The sequence below is a fragment of the Lutra lutra genome, chromosome 5 (assembly GCF_902655055.1).
Source record: "Lutra lutra chromosome 5, mLutLut1.2, whole genome shotgun sequence".
Classification (NCBI taxonomy): Eukaryota; Metazoa; Chordata; class Mammalia; order Carnivora; family Mustelidae; genus Lutra; species Lutra lutra.
In genome coordinates, this window is record NC_062282.1 from 8,936,035 (window position 1) to 8,953,785 (window position 17,751).

The following is a 17,751-nucleotide window of genomic DNA, read 5'->3' on the forward strand; positions in this document are numbered from 1 at the left end:
CTTACTTGAAGGAACATAAGGATAAAGACAGACACTACTTTAGCTTGTTGTAAAAATTGTTAATGCAAAGGTGCCATTTTGAAATGATTTTTTTTTTTTTTTTGCCCCCGATCGCCCTCCAGCAGCAGAGTACCCTGGTGGGCAAAAGTTCTTTGGATGCAGTCAGGGTTGGTTCCAATCCTGCTCTACCATGAACTCTCTCTGTAACCTTGGGCCCCTCCCCTCTGTGTCTGATTTGCTGCTGGATATCCACTGGCTGGCACGTTCTTTGTTTGGAGTAAATGTTCATTGGGTCCATCTCTCATAATGATGTAATAATTCCAACCACAGAGGATTGATAGGATGATCAGAAATATTATATATGAACTCCTTAGAGCAATGCTCGGCATGCAGTGTGGACCCTTGAGAAAAGTCCAGTATTATAGACAACTAGAAGAGAAGAACAAGAAATAAGAACCATCTACCATTTTCTACTGGAGCAAACACATAACTCTCTCGTTTGTGACTGGGCTTCACTTTCGAAATGTTAATGGAACTGGAGAATATGCAAATGTAACCTTTTCTCCATTAAAACTTGTCACATAGACCAACAATATTGTGACAAAATCCTCACTCTTATATGGACTATCTGAGCTGTTAAAATTACAAGCACTCAGCTTAGAGCTAAATAGCAAACAGTTTGAAATCCGTTTCTATGATAGGCTGGCAGAGAAACTGAAAAGTTGATACACTGTCACAACATTTTAGCAAGTTTACTTCCTCACTGAAAAGAGCCTCTGGACAACCAGAGTCTTTGGGAGTTCAAGATCTGATTTTCTAGCAAAAATCAGAGGAACATGCCTCAATTCGGTTCTTAGTGTTGGAGGGTCATGACATTTCCACTGGGACAGGGCTGTCTGGACATTGCTTAAAGGTAAGAAAATCCCCGCCATTTGTAAACTTTGGAACTCTAACCAAAAGTTTTAAAGACCCTATTGGCTTGAACTTTTGCTTCCAGAGCCGTGAGACCAACTGTTTTGTTTTCGATTTTGGTCTTGATGATAAGGTTGGGGGAGTGGAGCTGGTGGTCTGAAGAAAGTCAGATAGGTAGAAATTTTTACAACAAAATGGAGATATTTTAATTGTTGACAAAGGAGATCTTATGCGGCGAGAAACACATGGAAGCATCAAAGCCTTCGTCCTCGCTCCTGGCTATTTGATAGCACACCAAAAGCTGCCCTCTGTGGTTTATCATATTTAAACAGCACATCTTAGCTTTTAAATAAACAGCAGCCTTGGAATTAGGACTATCTAGAAAACAAGCTCAATCGCTTTAGTTTTTAGGAAAAAATGGCTCTCTCCAAGCTTGACATTTGGGGAACGTGTAATTCCCCAAACAGCATCATAAGCATTAATTCACTCAACCATGATTTCTCGACTTTTCTCCTCGTGGAGCAGCAATACAGCTCGTAGACACGTTCTGCTCCCACGGACTGGATACCCTCAGGGACCTCCCAGCCACTCTTCCCCGGTGAGGGCGATCCTCTTTTATCTATGATCTGCATGACTAATTATACCTTCTCTTTTCACGAACTATTGAGGCAACTCACACAAATCATCTATGATGATATCATAAAACATATGAAAAATCAAGTACGAAAAGAGGGAGAAATCAAATGTTGGGAGCACAAGGTCAGTGTACATGCTTGTTTCAAATTTGACTCTCTCCTTCCAAGAAGGCCTGCCATCAGCAGAGAAGTTCATAGGAGACAGAAGGGGCCATTCCTGTAGTTAAGTGGGACCACAGGATCCCACTGCTTCCCGCACTGGGAGATCAGGAAGGAAGACTCTGGGACTCCTTATACTTGTCCCGGTATCTGTGGCTGGTCTCCGGTTAGGATACCGTGGTAGGCTGATTAAGGGCCCCCAAGGGACCCGGGTTCTTATCCCTGCAACCCGTGAAATGCTACCTTATTTGGCACCATGGACTTTGCGTGGACTAAGAAGGCAACATACCACTGACATAAACTATGTTGTTGTCTGGGAGGATGGAGGCAGGGCCCAGGAGCCGCAAAATGTAAGCAGCGCAGTTCCAGGAGGAAAAGGCAAGGACAAGGCATTTCCTCTAGAACCTCAGGACGCAGCATGGCCCTACTGACCCGCTGATGACGGCCCAGGGAACCTGATTTCAGACTTCTGGCCTTCAGGAGCGTGAGAGGATTGGTGTGTGTTATTGTAAATCATTAATTTTCTGTTAATTTGTTATAGCCCCAGGAAACCAGACGCAGACGTGGCCTTTCTAAGCTGACAAGAGACCACGCCACTGGCGAGACTCCAGGAAGGCGGAGGGAGCTGCCTGGGTCATCCCAAGAGGCACCACCTCCAACTCCTGCCTCTGGGAGTCCTCCCTGTGATCGTGGGTGGTCCGGGATATACTGTGACTCACCAACCACCGTCTCTCAGCTGTTTGCTTGAATCCGCCGCCTCTCTGACCTACGGCTTATTTCTGGGAGCCTGAGCAGCCCTCACACCCCACCATATTCCTGCCCGCTGCCTGGCTTCCGGCTCTGTCCGAGGATTCAGCTCTACACCACTCACTACTCCAGCCATTGCTCGCTGAGGGGCCACTGTGCCCCCAGCTGTTGGAGATCCAATACTGAACATGGTGAAAGTTCCAGTCCTTGGAAACGACTTTCTTATGGCGATTGGCAATTTACTAAATGCAAAATATATTATTTGTCGCATGTGTTGGGCTGAATAGTGTCCCCTCAACAATTCATGTCCACATGGGACTTCAGAAAGGAACCTTATTTGAAGTAGTCTTTACAGATGTAATTACGTATCACGAGGAGATCTTACTAGATGAGGACAGACCCTCAATCCAATGACAGAGTCCTTATATGACACGTAAGAGGACACAGAGAGAAACAGGGAGGAGAAGGCAATGTCCAGACAGAGGCAGGAACTGGCATGATGTGGCTCTAAGCCAGCAGGTGCCAAGGGTTGTCCAGCACCACAGGAAGCAAGGAGGCATGAACATTCTCTCCTTCAGAGCCTCTGGAAGGAGCCAACTCTGCTGACACCTTGACTTGACTTCTGATCTCCTCAACTGTTAGAGAATTAATTTCTGTTTTAAGCCACCTTGTTTGTTGTATTTTGTCACAGCAGCCACAGGACACTAATACAAGCATAAGGGGAAAAATAAAGCAGACAGAGGCAGTACTGGTATATGCACGCTCGCGCCCCAAGCTACGACCCATGGGCTAGGTGGGGGTTGTTACTGTGAATACTATGGCTATGGGTCAGCTCCTTGAGAAGCTGACTCTGGAGGTGGTCCTGGGTGGAAGGAATGTTCCAGAACGGGAAAACAGTGACAAGACCCTCAGGCAGGAATGTGTGGGGCATGTCAGACAGGAGGTGAGAGGCCCTTAAATAAATCTTAGCTGAGCAATGGGCCTTTTCTCAGAGTTCAGTTGATTAGGACCAAGGGGGGAAACAATGAGAAATGATTAGCAAAAATTTATGCTATTATTTATCATTTTAAATCTCATGTATTTTAAGTACCAGGGAATTTCTGTTTCTATTAAGGGCCTCAATATTCTAATAGTCCGTTAGATTGCAAAGAATATTATCAATTACATTGTAATACCTATTCAGTATCAATAAAATTCAAAACACTATTTTTTATCTGTGAACACAACTAGACTTTTTCAATAAAATATGTTCCACAATGAAAAATCAACCTCCTACATATAAGCATTTAGTTGCTCTGCAAATTCTAACAGGCTGTGTATGGTGGTAACAGCCCAAGGGAACAAAGGACAAATTAGTACCATAAACTTTTCCTTGTAAGCCATAATGACTTAATGGAAAATGTTTATATTCTATGCCTATGTACCCATTTTAAAATTAATAGCCTGCAATATTTCCTAAAAAAATCACCTGGACCTGTGAACCTCCAGAGGGAACACAGGGAGGGATCTGATGCTCACAGATCAGGTGAGGAGTGTGTGAGTCTAGGTTTCTAGAGCAACGGTGTTTACTTTGTCAATACCGGCAGCGATCGGGATTTTGTCCCACCATTGATTAGGAATTTGAGAAAAGGCCAGAAAGGCCTTGATCACCCTCAAAAAGTTTTATTATAGGGCACCTGGGTGGCTCAGTGGGTTAAAGCCTCTGCCTTCGGCTCAGGTCATGATCCCGGGGTCCTGGGATTGAGCCCCGCATCGGGCTCTCTGCTCAGCAGGGAATCTGCTTCCTCCTCTCTCTCTATCTGTCTGCCTCTCTGCCTACTTGTGATCTCTGTCTGTCAAATAAATAAATAAAATCTTAAAAAAAAGTTTTATTATATGTATTAAAGAAAACGTAATATTAAATAAAATTTAAAATGACCTAAAAATATACTGTGCCTAAATCATAGAACATAGCACGCTTTCTTATAAATTAGGTAATGATATCATCTGACAGTTCTCTGTGAAAAAAGATCTTTAAAAAGGAGCTTTTAATGATTCTTATGAAAAATTCTGAACTTCTGATAAAAGCCATAATTATACCAGTAAACACATTCTATAAGCAAGAACACCATCTGCAAAGACCGCACGCTAGGCTCCATGATTCTGGAAGTGAGAAATAGTCCACGGCACCTATCTCGGAGTCTTTAGAAAGGAAGCTGTGAGTATATATTTGAGGGGTGATTGCTAAGCGGAGTCCAGTGGTGGTATCTAGTGATACTCGTTGGTTTTGGTCCTGCAAATGCTGGTAGCATGTTTCACACATACAATTCATCTTTGTCACCTTATTTTAGTCCTTCAAAGAATGACAACTCAATTTATTGGAGATAACACTGAACAGAGTTACTTCCTTTAAAGAAGATCTCAAAAGAATCTAACAAAATTTGGTCCAGAAGAAGTACCAAGTGAGAAAGATGTTTGAAGATATTCTTTAAAATGAAGTAACAAATCATCTGAAAATATTACCCATGTACTGTCACCTTCCATGAGTATTTAAGAAGTCTTTTTATGAATCAGGAAAAGCTTTAGGTCCTGGGGATAGGAATATTGACTCCTGACCTCAAATTGTTTATAATTTAGCAGAGAAGACAGATTCTTAGTAAGCAATAACCATACATCAAATAAAAGATGTAATTCAAAAAATGCCAGAACTGGGGCACTTGGGTGGCTCAGTCAGTAAAGCATCTAATTCCTGATTTTGGATCAAGTCCCGATCTCAGGGTCGTGAGATGGAAGCCCGCATTGGGCTGGGCGTGGAGCCTGCTTGGGATTCTCTCTATCCCTCTCTCCTGACTCCCCCACTCTCTCTCTAGGGGAAAAAAAAAAAAGCCACAGCTGCTTTTAAAGCCCTTCTGACGGTCTTCTTTCCTTATGCATGTTTATTTGCTTTTCTTTACACTTCAGAACCGCAAGGGACTTCAGCTAGCATCTCCCATGCTTATTGTGTAGACTGAGAAACTCAGGTCAGACTATTTGGTGACTTGACCAAGGTCACAAGCCAATTAGTGCATGGAACCTTGTGGTCAATTATCAAGGTTCAAAGCTTATTCACAGTTACATTTGGCCAAGATACCTCCTCCATCAGTCTGCTCGGCAATGCACACAGACTCTAGTTCCAAATCTTGATTTTTGCCTCTGGACTATAGTGGGCAATAATGTGGGAGCAGACTTATCTAACAGAGAAAGCATGTTATTTAAGAAGGAAGAAGACCCTTTTTCTAATGGCCTAATGGATTAATTTACTGATAAGCAGAGAATCATGTGGTAAAAGGGAACGGTATTCAAGAAAGGTACGCTTTTTTAAAAATTTTTTTAAATTAATTGATTGACTGACTGATTGATTGATTGATTGAAGTAATCTCTATACACAATGTGGGGCTCAAACTCTCCGTCCCAAGATCAAAAGTCACACGCTCTAAGGAGCCAGCCAGGCACCCCAGGAAGGGTAAACTTTAAAAATCACATCACTAGCCAGGTCAACGTGATCCTACGAAGACCATCAGGATCACACCTGGGGTTGAACAACATTGGCCTTATTGTTCCTAACAACAAGAAAGAACACTCCCCCCACCCCCCACTCCAAATGGAACGGTAGGGTATTTCCATAAGAGGGTGTTAGAGCAGATTTAGGGAATCTGGGCTTGCACTAGCCACTTTGGGGCAGGGGCTGGTTCTGGATTGGCTGCTGCCGGATGTGACCCAGTATCTTCAAGATTCTTAAAGATCTAGGAGGGAAGACTAAAGCAAGGCTCAAACTGTGATTGGTGAAGAAGGAGCCGTCATGCCAGTCACACATCCCAGTCAGCCTGGATGTGATGTGGACAACATTAATGTGTGGTCCATGTTCAGACCTGACTAAGGACGGGTCTTGATTTTGCCTTGACCCATCAAGGTCAATGTGGCCTTGTGTGATGCTGGTGTTCTGTGAAATTGTTTCTGTTCAAAAGAACACTCGGGCCAGCTGTGGGTGTCGGGCCAGCTCCTGGCTCCCAGTGGCTGCCCAGTCAGCAGACTCAGAAAAGGAAGGGGTCTCAGAAAAGGAAGCGAAGGTGCCAGAGCTCAATCTTCCTTTCCGCCTCTGGAGAAGTGGCATTCTGGGGATCAGAGCAGCGTTGTTGAACCCTGTCAACATGATGCCAGAACCACACGTGAGAAGAGAAGAGAAGAGAAGAGAAGAGAAGAGAAGAGAAGGAGCCAGGTGCTTTGTCCCCATGAAGCCACACTCTGGCTACCTTTTTTTTTTTTTTCTTTTTTGTTATACTTGGCTGGTTATTTAAAATTTCAGAGACAGCAAGTCTGACACTCGTATGTAAATACTGATAAGTGACTCCGTGGGTTGCATCTCTTTGCATTTTTCTATTGTTGCTGCTGCTGAAATGCATCAGGAATGGGAGGGAAGCTTTTGGGCATAGTCACTGTTTAGCTGCCAGAGAAGGAAAACACAAAGCGGTCAACTCCAAACAGTTAGTCACCAGCGCCTATGTCAAAGCACAAGCCAAACACACCTAGACAGGTTTGCTTCAATTTGCCCTTAGAGGAAGCATAAAGAAGCTATGAATGAACTCGGGCACAGTCTTCATACTAGAAAAAGAGAAGTGCGCTGACCAGTGGCCATCCACACGTATTTCTCGTGTCTAGACATTAAATCCAAAGGCATCCCACGTGCAGGCATTTTTCTTTTGCCATATTCTACTTTACTTTTGTGTCTGGATTTTCCTAAATATAAAATGTGGAGGGGATACATACATATTTACTCTGCATTTTGAATAAGATCACCAACAACGGAGTTTCATTGGTAGTCCCTGCAGGTCATGGGTAAAAGAATGCGGACAGAGCAGCTGTATACCACTATCGTGGAAGATTCCGTATCTGTGCAAATGAATGCATTAGCAAGCTTCTTTTTAAAGTGCCATCATTAAAAGAGAGAGAGAGAGAGAGAGAGATGGTATTCATTTCCAGATAACAGTATCCCATTACCTTTAATTTCTATCCATTGATAAAGTCTTAGACTCGGCTTTTATCACCTCTGTGTCTGCCTACCTCTCAGCAGAATGGCTGTGATTAATTTGAAAATTAATTGAAAAGTTTGCAGTGAGGTTAAAGATATTTTCTGTTATGGCTGCCATAGACGTTTATAATTTAAAACGGGCAGGATGGCCGACAAGGCTGATGGAATACGTCTGATTACTGGAAAAAAGAGCAAGGGGCAGATAAGTTTAGTCTTATTTATGCAAATAATAAAAGTGCCACAACATTTCTTTTATCTTTTTTTACTAATGAAGAATTATGAGTTCTTCATTAAGCATTTCTTTATTCCCTAGCAGAATGTTTTAAGTTCCATCCACAGCTGTGAACTGAAGCCACAAGGAAACAAATCACTTGGATCTTGAAGAATGCTCATTTAATATCTAATTGTTGAGCACATTTATGTTTTCGTCGTGGGAAGGGACAGAATACAGAAACTGGGCAGAGACTGACTTGATGTAACTGGAGAGGCTCCCAAACTTGCTTGGCTCATGGGGTCCTCTGTAAATCGTTCGTGATGCTCTGGATGGAAGGTTTGCACGGTTATGACGTCATCAAAAGGAACACTGGCAGAACAGAATTTTGAAACTGTCACTAACTCGAGCTCATGTTTCTCTTGGTGTCCGGCAGAGAGCTTCTTTCTCTTGAAAACAGAGACTCTCTGGAGGAGCCCCTCTGAGTTTGCCTGGTTGTCCCGGGCCACCTTGGAATGTGGTTTGGGAATAGTGGCAAATGAAGGTCCTTCCCAATGTTAACGGCCAGAGGTTTTATCTTGTAAGATTTAAATTCAGGATTTCAATGAAGCGAAACAGTAGTTAGGTTCAGTGAACATAAACTCTGGTCATTTGGGAAAAGGTTCTTCCTCCTTTGTAACAGTTTTTCCTTTGGTAAGTGTTTGGAAAGGTAGTGTTTTAGGACTTTTAAGGACCTAAATTACAGCATTCCTTAATGGTTCCTTACCTAGTTAACCAATGCTTACAATGGAATTCGGGGAAGGCACCAGCATGTAGCTTGCCTTCTCTCTCTCTCTCTCTCTTTTACCTTAGCAAGAGTACAGTAGGATGGGATGTGATGTTCTCAACAAAAGTATCCCGTTTTGGTGGCAAGCACAATTACTGAAAACACTGACTACATCTGGTATGCCCTTCACTGTCTGAAATGACTGTCAAGGTCTTCCTTCTTTTTTTTTTTTTTTATTTATTTATTTGTCAGAGAGAGAGAGAGGGAGAGAGAGCAAGCACAGGCAGACAGAATGGCCGGCAGAGGCAGAGGGAGAAGCAGGCTCCCTGATGAGCAAGGAGCCCGATGTGGGACTCGATCCCAGGACGCTGGGATCATGACCTGAGCCGAAGGCAGCTGCTTAACCAACTGAGCCACCCAGGCGCCCCAAGGTCTTCCTTCTTGAACTTAATTTTAAGGGACCTCTCTCATACCCACTTCCAGCCTTTTCTCCCGGGTTTGTGGGGCTCTATGGTCTTAGATTGCAGAGAAAGAGGTCATGTGAGAAACACGAGGCCCACAGAAAGCAAACAAGTTCAGTGACGTGAAGACCGTTCTCAGGTGAATGTAATAGGTGCTCTAGATCGGTGTGCGCTGGAATTACAGATGTAATAACGGGACTTTACGGTAAGCACTGACCTGACTTTCGTTAGTACGAGGAGAAGTCAACATGGTGGGAGCTCCCATTTGTCAAGTGAGTCCTCTGTGCCCCCCACGGCCCTGGGGGCCTCGCCCGCTTCACACCCACCACATTCCGCCCAAGGGTGGTCCCATCAGATCCCATCAGATCCCCTATTCTGTGGCACAGAAGCCTTAGCAACTTGCCCGATTGCAGAGACAATCAAGGGATGGAGACAGAACTAACATTCGGGCTTTTGAAACCCACCTTCCCCACCAAGAGGCGGCACAGTCCAATCAAACACCTTTCATTATCATTTTTACAAACAACTAGAAGTTAGAATGCACGTCTATCCCTCAGAAATTTCATCAGAAGATAAAATTCATTTAATTTAGCACCAACCCCACGTCCATTATGTATGTCTCAAGGGCAATGGCTTTCTGTCTTTGAATCAGAGCTCGTATCTTTTGAAAATTATCGGTAAGACCCAGAAACATTTTATGCTGCTGACTTTGGTAAAGCAATGACATTATGTTTAAGCAAACATCTCTCTTATGTTTTGTCCGTTTACAGCTTCACGCAACCTCATTCCAAGGATTCCAGGACCCAGAGTCAGGTGGTGGAACAGAGAAGGAGTGGTCTTACCTGGAGAAAGATCAACGTTCTCCATCAGCTCTGAAACACAATCCTTCTCCTTTCTTTCCTGACCTGGTCTCTGAATTTTACTTGGTCCCACATGGGGTGCATTCCTCCTAATTTCTTCCAAATGTATTAGGTTCTGCATTTCTCTGGCTTTTCCAAGTCACATGGGATTCATTCAATTAATGACTATGATGTCAAATGCAATCGGCTGTCTGGAGGTTTACGTCTGTAAAGATTTATTCTGCTTAAAGTGCAATAAATAACACCACCCAGATAGAAAACATTTTCCTAATTTGTGTTATTCTACTAATCTTAGTGTTTTCCTCTTTAAAGTTTTCCATAGGGATTTGCTATGCCAATCAAAATCTGCTGGTTGGAATTAAAAACAGATCTTTTCTTTAAACAAGGTCTGGTATAAAACACTTATCTTTCCATATCTTCAGTGTGTTCACATTATATTCATCTGTATTTATTGGTGTCATACATTACCTCGTCCCAAAACTATTTAGTATTTTCTATCAAGATCCTCTGATGGCCAGCAAAATGCCTTCCATTGAATGGATCCAGGAAATGATGCCTGTATAAATCAAAAAAGCTAAAACTTTGACTGGATTTATAAAATTTACATACATTAACCAACTTTAATATACAGAGTAATAGGAACACCTGGGTGGCTCAGTGGGTCAAAGCCTCTGCCTTTGGCTCAGGTCATGATCCCAGGGTCCTGGGATCGAGCCCCACATCAGGCTCTCTGCTCAGCGGGGAGCCTGCTTCCCCCTCTCTCTCTGCCTGCCTCTCTGCCTACTTGTGATCTCTGTCAGTCAAATAAATAAATAAAATCTTTAAAAAATATACAGAGTAATAAGCCTTTGTCATCGTTCTATAAACATTGGTGGGCAATTAAGTTTTCTTCCCCATGACTCTGTGAGGCAGGGCCCGTGATTATCTCTACTTCATAGGTGAGGAGACTGTGGTTCAGAGAACTTGAGAGACCTGCCCAGTTTGTTGGAAGGAAGATGGGTCACCTTGGGTTTCAGGGAGTCCATAGCCTGCACTGGCTGCAGGAAGCAGAGCCCCTCCCTTCCATGGCTGTGGTTCTCAGCGATGGTTAAGGAAGGCGGGCTCTGCGTGGGCACAAGGGAGGAATTTAATCATACAGAGTGCACAGAATGCTGTCCTCTTTGCCATAACAGAATTGAGCATACTTGAACTTCCTGGTGCTCTTCAGAGAGAATCTGACTTTGAGTAAGTATCAGAGGTGTAGACTATGCTCAGAGGCAAGATCTCCAGGAAGGATCTCTTCCACTAAGGTCATGGAAAACATGTATTTCCTTAAGCTGTGAAATCATTCAGCTTCGTTCTATGCAGGTGGTTACAAAATGAGCAAGCAGAGATTTGGTCTAGTTTTTTTTTTTTTTTTTTTTTAAACTTCAAGTAGAAGTGTGTAAGAGCTAAAAATATTTCCTGAGTTAGGAAAAGCAGGTATCATCCTCCTTTGCAGGTTTGAATATAATTGGTTAAAATGTTGGTTAAAATACAACGCACATTCTGGTAGTCCAGGCAGAAACTGCAGAAGGCACCATCTTAGGTGAGAAACACGCCAACTCGGCCAAGCATCTCCATTTCAGAGTTGTGGCAGGTGGCTTGGGTTGCTGTTATCCTTCAAAATCTGTATTCTGCTCATTTCTTGACTGGTTTTTTGGTTTGTTTGTTTGGTTGGTTGCTGAGTTTGCGAAGTTCTTTATTCTGGATGACACCAGAGCTAGAGGTTTATGGATACGTTTTAAACACCTTCCCTTCCTCTCCTCTTATGTGTGCCATCTCTGAGCTCTCCTACATATGCCTTGACCTATTTCTGTTCTGAGTCTTTGCAGTATCTGAGACTTTACACTTACTGCCTATTGTGTGATTCAGTACTTCCTTGATGGTTAAATAGAAGATGGGGAAGAGTCCTGAATGAACAGTGTGGGGAGGGGATGAAACACAACCTTACTTTCTGGGGAATGTGCCCTTGTCCCAATGGCAGCAAGGACTCCCAGGCTCCTTTCTGCTACTGGTGGGCCTCTTGCTACTGCCGGACATCGTTCCCAGAAAGAAAATGTGTATTTGCTGGTTTCACACACAACCCCACCAGAGCTTTCGGGAGGCAAGTGCGAGACAAAGCAGCATCTTTGGATCCTGGCCTTTTTAGTGTTTGTTGTGCAGCTAGGGTGGAAACATATATTTTTGGGAAAAGATTCTTGGAAGAAAAATCGCCATATTATAACCTAAAGAAAAATTCAACCTTGTCTCATTTTCTCTGAAATGCAAAATCCATAAAGTTGTGGTGAACATAAAAGTGACCCAGTCTGGGAAGACGGGGACAGAAGGGACAGACGGGACAGACACTGTCATCTTGGGAGACCATAAATACTTCTAAGGGACCTGTTCAGTAGGTGTTGGGAAAAATGATACTGCAAATAAAAGAATAATATCCCAGTTCTTCCCTCTCGCTGACCATGCTGCACACAATCAGACACGGGAACTGTGAACTCAATTTCCAAGGCAGTCCTGTCGCCGGAGCCACACCCCACAGACTCATTACCTCTTGCTTTGAAAACTGTGATATTTCCTAATGGGCTCTCTCTCTCTCCAGGCTGGAGAAACCTCCGGCCCCCAGTTTATCCCGCACACCACCACTGCTGCGACGCTTCTAAAGCAAACTAGACCGTCTTACTGACCTTCTAGAAACTCTACATTGTACTTGGTGCTTCACAGAAAACTGTGCTCCAGGACAGCCCTGTATGCTGCCCCCTCCTTCCTCCCTCTTCCTTCTGCACTGCGTGTAGGTCCCTACACAGGTCTGTCACTTCCTCCATTGCTCACGTGGGCCATTTCCCATCTGTTGAAATGTTCTCCTGCTTGAGAATTAGGACCTTAAAAGCTCTTTCCCAATAACAAAGTAGTTGATAATATCCATAGGTGATACTGGAATGGGAACACAGATACTGATGATATCATCCGTGGGGCACAGCATTCTGGAGAAAACACTGTCTAGTTCTTGGCACTACGGAAATTTCCCAGGCTTCTTCTGTGGCGAGCCAGCAGAACGTGTAGCACTGCTCCCGCTGAAATTTCACATGGATCTGTTTAATTGGTTGATGATGGCTTTCTCCACTAGGCAAGTGGACTCCGGAGGAAGGAGTCATGCCATGCTCAACTCATTTTTATGTTCCCGGTGGCTTGCATACTGGCTTATTTTACTGTCAGGTGCTCAGTGAACAGATGAAACGATTCCAGGATAAAAACATTTCAAAGATAAAAGCAATAACAAGAATAGAAAGCACAGATTGTTTATGCAAATATCATTTAAGGGCTAACTTGACAGTTATTTGCTCTCTTGTCTACCGTCCCTCCCTGACCCCATTCATTCACTCATTTGCTCCCTGAGTATTTAGTGAGTGTCAATGAAGCATTATTTGCTATAGTGAGGACCGGCCCTCGAAGTTTCCATTTGCGAAGTTGAGGGTGGAGTTAAGAGGGAAGAGACACACAAGTAAGATAGGGTCTCTCATCCTTGGGGCTAGTGACATTTTGGATAATCTCTCTAACTAGACACCAATAGCATCCCCCTTCCAGTTTCGACAACCAAAAAATGTCTCCAGATACGGCTCCATATCCCCAGCGGGTAGGGGCTCAAATCACCCCCCTGTCGAGAACCACCGGTTAGGAGACTATTTCTGATGGTACCACAGAAAGCTCACAGGCAGACCAATCTTTTTGGTCCCAGTAATGGGTCTCTGCTGACTTCTTTTCTGCTGATAATGCTGCCAAAAGGCAGAGTAGGTTTCCTGAAAAGATTCCAGTGAGTTCCTGGTCTAGAACTGTGAACATGAAAGAAAGACAGGCGAGGGTGTAGAGAGGTTCCCTCTTGCTACCTTATGTGTCGGGTACAAAAGTGACTGAGAGGGGTCAGCCCGGCGTGAGGTTTGGAGGACCCCAGGCCACCTGGTGGCAGGCAGAGTGCGATACTCCAGAAGGTCATTAGGCACCCTAGTGCAGCCTGCTGGCTGACAAGCCTTCCAGGGCACGTCACGCCTTCTTCGTGCTGATAAAACTGTTGGAGAACAGATGACTATTTTATGCCGGTTCCTCACACGTCGCTCTGCAGTCAGCGCACATATTTGCACGAAGCAGTGTCTGGGAATCCCTGTACTAAACGACTCTTCTCATGTATTTTAACGTCTTCGTCATTCTCCTATCACCCCACCACATGCTTTTCGATCACAGAGTAGAGCTGGCGGAGCATTTTCAGTCCTTACATTCCTGGGGAGAGTAATGCTCTTCCACTGATCTGGCATCTCAATCAAACTTAGATTTCACTGGAAGTCAGATCCTTTCAGAGCTGCTTCCATGAGCACTGTGACGGCAGGAAGCCAGCCTCAGACCTCAGGCTTAATAGATTTTTCTCTAATAAACCCCAGACATCAGAGCGGCACAAAACCCTTCCCATCAGGGAACCTGGCATATGTTACATTGTAACAAGGTCCACCGGCGAGGCAGGCGACAGACATGCAGGGCGGCGGGGCTGGAGAGCCGACAGCGCGAGAACATTTGGAGGGGCTGGCTTGGACCCTGCTCTCCTCTCCTTTCTCCCCAGAAACACAGTGGGCTCCATCTGGTCACCCCAAAGCCCTCGAAAACATTGACTTGTCCACATTGCACAACGAGCGTATGCTCAGACACCAGGTGGGGAAGCAAATTATTCAAGGTCACACAGGAAACCCTTAAAGAAACTCAGAAAACGCCTTGTGTGTCGCAATTCCTCCTCCAAGACGAGAGAATCTGGTAATCACTAATTCCTTAGGGAAATAAAATGAGCCAATCATGGTAAGTATCACTTTGCCTGCTCTTTTCACTTTCATGTGCATGTGCACGCCCATGCGCCCACACATGCACACGCACACCTTTTTTTTTTTTTTAATTGAATAACTTACAAGAAGTATTAAGTTTTTTCAGCTTTGGAGGAAATCACTACATCTGAGATACCTGGAGGGTAGAAAGAAGGAAGGTCATCTTCACCATGACCAGGAGAAATGGCCATCATGCTTCTAAAATTCGGGAAATTAAAAACACACTACAACCATCCCAAGAATTTTAGATCATATTTATAAACATTCCTATTTTGATATTTTGTAAAGTTTTGACTGAGGTCTATTTAAACAGAAACTTTCTGTACATTCTCTATAATTTTCATTTATTCTTTTTCTCCTACTGATCTTTCTCAGAAAGATCGTACAGAAGATCGGCCAGTGAGAGGATTCTTGAGTCCCTGTCCTGCTCTTCATGTATCGCACTATACGAACTAGTGTGTCTTTTTTATAGACGTTGTGATGGTTAGTTTCAAATGTCAGCTTGATGAGGTGACACTACCCAGTTATTGAATCAAACACTAGTCTAGGTGTTGCCTTGAAGGTATTGTGTAGATGTGGTTAACACTGACAGTCCAGTTGACTTAAAGGGAAGGAGATTATCTTCCAAATGTAAACGGGCTTCCTCCAAGGACCTGAAGGTTCGTAAGAGTAAATGTGAGCTTTCCTGAGGAAATTCTGCAGCATGAACTCCTGCCTACGATTCCAGCCCACCAGCCTGTCCTACAGATTGAAGACTTGCTAAGCCCCATGATCGCATGAGACAATTCCTGAAAATCGCTCCATGTGTGTACATATATGTATATATACATACACATATATACCCATTTGCATACCTATACAAACTTACACACACACACATACTTGTATACAGATGTATAATATAAAAGAAAGAACGGAGAGAAACTGAGAGCCCTCTACTGAAGCTCTTGAATGGTGGCTCTGTCCGGTAGAATAGGAAGTCAAAGAAGCCTCCAGCTCCTTCCCTGCACAGTCCTCACACCTCTTCCTCGTCAAGAGCTGGAGTCCGTTCCCATGAATCCAGCTGGGCTAAGGGATTTGCCTGAATTAACAGAGGCCTCGAGGCTTCCACCTCAGTCTCATGGGACGTTCACTCTGCAATTGTCCCCCTTGAACCTCAGCCACATGGAGTACGCATTCCTGTCAGGTGTCCCAGCTACCAGCCGGCCACCAGTGCCAATGGCCTGCGTGATGGTGCACCATCTCAGAGACCTGGGGGCCGCCGAATGGGCCGCCTCAGAGCAGGCTGCCTTGACCTAGGATTATTTGAGCTGATTATTTCTGAGAAACTGCAGATGTAGGAGAAGCTCTGAAAACAGAGTAGAAGTTACCCTTTGGTGAAGGAAATTTACATTTAGAAGGGAAGTTTCTCTTTTTAAGTTCCCCTCTCTGTACCAGGAAGAGAGGATGATTATAAGTTACAAGACATTTGCCAACAGAGGAGACAGGGGCTTACATCCGCATCACAAACCTTCCCCTTGCTTACCGTGCTTTTTCTGGTACCCTGCCACAGTTTCCCGAGCTCTTCTCCCCACACCCCTCCTCTATCCTTATCCTCAGCTGGAGATGGTAGGTGACACTGCGGCTTGGGCCATCTTGGGGAGGTAAGTATTCCTGGGTTTCTCCCATGAGAATACATGTTAATAAACTTATTTGTTTTTCTCTTGTTCGTCTATCTTTTATTATGGGGTGGGAGGCATGTGTCAGCCAAAAACTCAGAAGGGTAATGGGAACATTACCGTTTCTTGCCTCCCATGTCCTGTCCCATGAGGCCCTTACAGGACTGCAGTCCTGCCAGCTTCCTACACATCCTGTGAGGACACCAAAGTGAGGATGACCCAGCCAAGCCTCAAGGACCCAGAGAACGAAGACGTTATAACACCTTGTCGTGGGAAGCCAGCAGATTTTGAGGGGATGGTTGTACGGGAATAAATCACTACAGCCCTTAGGAAGAGCTTTCTTACATTGTTCTTGAGGCCTCTGCAGGTGTTTCAGCCAAGGGCACTCTTCACACTAATTAATGAAAACACCCACGAGACAAGAATTTTGAAACTACCCAGAATGCAATGTGTCCAAATGACATAGTGATGTTGTCAAATTCTTTCCCACCAGACAACAGCGATAGGTCTCCGAAGAAGCACGTGAGACACTCTGTTGTTAAGAACACCCAGGACGGTGTTGAATGGTTCTCGCTCATCTGCATTAAGACTGTGGCCAAGCAGGGAGCTCATCTCTGATGATTTTTGCTAATATTTTAAAAGGGGTAAACACATTGCACTGCATATTTTAAAATTTTTCTGTATATTATGATGCTCCGATGTCTCAAACACCTTTCTGGTTGGGGAGAGACTGCTCCTTCGTGGGAGGGCTGGCTCCTTCTTAGAGAAAGCAAATGGCGGAGACTGGAGCATGGCTTTGATAAGCAAACCAACCAACCCAAGGCCATACCTCCTCTGTCTGAGTTGTCTACCCCAGGATATTAATTTTAAGGTAGTATTCCTCTACCTCATTGTCCCAGGGCCAGGTATCAGGAAGCCAGAGACTTAGAACCCATTGGAATTGCTCAAACTCGCCAATCCTATAAACTGTTCACCCTGCCCTGCTTAACTTTCCCACAGAAACCTCAATAAAGGTGTTACAAAACCTCCCACAGCTCCAAAACCTTCCACAGGAATCACCAACCTGGGGCTTAGAATCTAACCAAACTGTAGTTTTGATTTCTTCCAGAAATGCAGTCTTAACAGGTGAGAGGAATTTTTGGTCAGCACCAATGAGGTAATCTGTCACATGGGCCCTCTCTATCCTCCAAGGGACGAGGACAAGGCAATCCACCTAAGGAGACCCCCAAACTTCCCCACAGGGAAGCTGACCTCACCTCACACAATCCTTTACATTTCTTTTGCTAACTGTCGCACCCTGTTTCTGTCTATACAATCCTTCCATTTCCTACAGCTCCGGAGAACTCCTTTCTGCTTGCTAGGGGTGATGCCGCCCAATGTATGAATTGTTTAATAAATCCAATTTAATCGGTTGAATTTCATTTTCT

General features: G+C 44.3%; 1 protein-coding gene and 1 long non-coding RNA gene across 5 annotated transcripts in view; one reads left to right on the top strand and one right to left on the bottom strand.

Moving 5' to 3' along the window:
* The window catches only part of CTNND2 (catenin delta 2), a 915,285-nt gene that overhangs the window by 261,882 nt on the left and 635,652 nt on the right, over positions 1 to 17,751 (bottom strand). The window lies entirely within an intron of this gene.
* On the top strand, positions 8,561 to 10,057 carry LOC125100647 (uncharacterized). The gene is made up of 2 exons (XR_007127618.1): positions 8,561 to 8,684; positions 9,706 to 10,057. It is a non-coding gene; the product is annotated as an uncharacterized LOC125100647 (long non-coding RNA).